This window comes from Choloepus didactylus, chromosome 21 (genome assembly GCF_015220235.1).
Source record: "Choloepus didactylus isolate mChoDid1 chromosome 21, mChoDid1.pri, whole genome shotgun sequence".
Taxonomy (NCBI): domain Eukaryota; kingdom Metazoa; phylum Chordata; class Mammalia; order Pilosa; family Megalonychidae; genus Choloepus; species Choloepus didactylus.
The window spans coordinates 45,551,942-45,554,652 of NC_051327.1; the positions used below are offsets into that span (position 1 = coordinate 45,551,942).

The 2,711-nt window shown below is 34.2% G+C and overlaps 1 pseudogene; it reads right to left on the bottom strand.

Annotated features, from left to right (window-relative positions):
- Window positions 1–1,013: 1,013 nt before the first annotated feature.
- LOC119517869 lies at window positions 1,014–1,900 on the bottom strand (annotated as a pseudogene).
- Between the last annotated feature and the right edge of the window lie 811 nt (window positions 1,901–2,711).

Consider the following 2,711-nt stretch of genomic DNA (forward strand, 5'->3'; position numbering starts at 1 on the left):
AAAAAAAAAATATATATATATATATCGTCAGCATCTTTCTTGACAATGACATCATTCAAAATTATCTAATGTCAATTTCTGCATTCTATATTCAAATATATTATGGATTGTGCTAATTATACTTATGAAAGACAGGGCCTAGGTCCCACTAGAAGGTCACAAATACTAAAAGAAAGAAGACGGGGATTGAAATATAACACAGGTATCATCAGATATTTTAAACTATCTGGAAAGATTAGGAGATCATTTTTATTAAAATGTAATACCAAGCAAGGCTGCTCCACTTGAGAAGACAATATGATTTCCCAGTTGGAAAAAAATAAGTAAAATTTAGTCATTGTTTTGCATATCTGCATTATTCATTCAAATTCTTTTTATATATTTAGCCTCCTTCTGATTACTATTTTAATTCTGATACCTCATTCCTCTTCAACCTTAATCTGTTAAGCAATAAGAACAAATCTATATATTTAAAGCATGTTGCAGATACAAAAATTGGAATATATACTTCAAATGTAAATATGGGCTGTCTTTGTTTGGAGAGGGGTGAACCATGTTTTATGTTTTATTTTATTTTCCCAAACTTCTAATGAGCACTATTCATTCCCCCCCCCCAAAAAAAAGGAAAGAAAAAAAAATGATTAACTTTATTTAAGGAAGAGGTGTGAGAAAATCTTCTATCAACTAAAATAAATTTACAGTATTAACTAGAGCATAACTCATCACATAAAACATAAATCTACAGTCTGAACAGCCATTTTACACCAAAAAAACTAATATGCATTCCCTAAGAAATCTTGAAAATATCAAAAATATATTTTGAACAAAACTGATCATTGGTAGTATTCACATAATGAATATTTTTCATCATGTGCAGTTTAGTAAACCTGAGGAGGAAGTTACTACAATTAAATAACAGCACATGGCTCTTTTTCAAAAGAGTAACTCTCCATTGAAAAATAGCTGCTGCATTTCTCTGCTGTCTCATTTAATTTTTCTGGTCAAGAGCTTCTTCATGCATTTTTCATCTCCGCTTTTCTCAGGGTATAGATTAAGGTGTTCAACATACAGACAATAACAGTGTAAAACACAGTCAAGGATTTATCAATGGGTAAGGTAGAAGGAGGTCTCACATACATAAAAATGCAAGGGACAAAGTAAAGGACCACTGCAGTGATGTGGGAACCACAGGTGGATAAAGCTTTGTGCCTCCCTTCCTGACTAAGTTTCTTCAGGGGGTGCAGAATGACCCCGTAAGAGATAAGTAAGAGCATAAAGATGACCACACAGATGGCCCCATCATTGGCAACCACAGTGAGACCAATGATGTAGGTGTCAGTGCAGGCAAGTTTTAATAAAGGGTACATATCACAGATGAAGTGGTTGATGACATTAGGGCCACAGAAGGGAAGGTCATAAACAAAAAGAAGATGAACTACAGCATGCACAAAACCACCACACAAGCCAGCAGGAGCAGCAAAACACAGGTCTGTTGGTTCATGATTGTTATATAACGCAGGGGTTTGCAGATGGCCACGTAGTGGTCATAGGCCATGACCACCAGAAGTAAAATCTCAGCGCCACCAAATAAGTGTCCTATAAAAAGCTGGGTCATACAAGCTTGAAAGGAAATAGTTTTCTTCTCATAGAGTAAATCTATAATCACATTAAGGGTAACTGTTGTAGAATAAACAGCATACATGGATGATAAGTAACCAAGAAAGAAGTACATGGGGGCACCCAGGGTTGAGCTGACCACCACAGTCACAACAATGAGTAGGTTGCCCACCACTGTCACAATGTAAATGAACAGGAAAACAATAGAGAGTATTTTCTGACTCCTGAGACTTGGAGTGAGTCCCAAGAGGACAAACTCAGTCACATTGTTCCTTGGTTCCATGTGTAGTTATATGCATCCTTATTTTAGAGGTCAGAGTCAAATTTATATAAAAATATGAAGAGTAACTCTATGAAATGTTAAGTAAATTTGTTTATTCATTCAACAAATAGTAGATATTATTTATTATGTTCTAGCACTCTCTGAGATTATAAGAATACAAGGCTGATATATAAAATTGGTCCCTAACTTCAGTGATTTTACAGACTAATAGACACAGAAACACAAGTAATTAGACACATATGTGAGAAATGGACAGATTATTAAATAAGTGGTATTGTTACAACTCTTTTTCCATCTGGAGATGGAGATGACTTCCTACATTCTAGGGATGGAAGAATCTTTTAAACACTGGAAATCTGAAATAAATATATTTCACAATTTCAAGATTTTCAACGATTCTAGGAAACGTTACCATGAACAAAGTCAATAAACAAAAGTACTTTGGAGAAAACATTTACATTTCAGAGGACATACACAGAGTTAATATCTAAAATAGACAAAAGACTCTAACCTGTCAGCAAGTTAAAGGAAAACAAAGCAAAGGGGACAAAGGATATTGATAAGCAATTTTAAAAACTGCTCCACCAAATGGCCAACAAACATGACAGGATGCCTAAACGCATCTGTAAACAGCAAAATTTTTAAAAAAATGATCACTTTTTTAGATGACACAACTTAAAAAGCGATAGTAGTTATGACTGGCAAAAATGCACAGAAACAAATATTCTCCCACATTCTTAGTGAAAATATGAATTCTGTGAAATTTTTGGAATGCCATCTAGCATAAAAATAAAAACATATTTTTCATCCC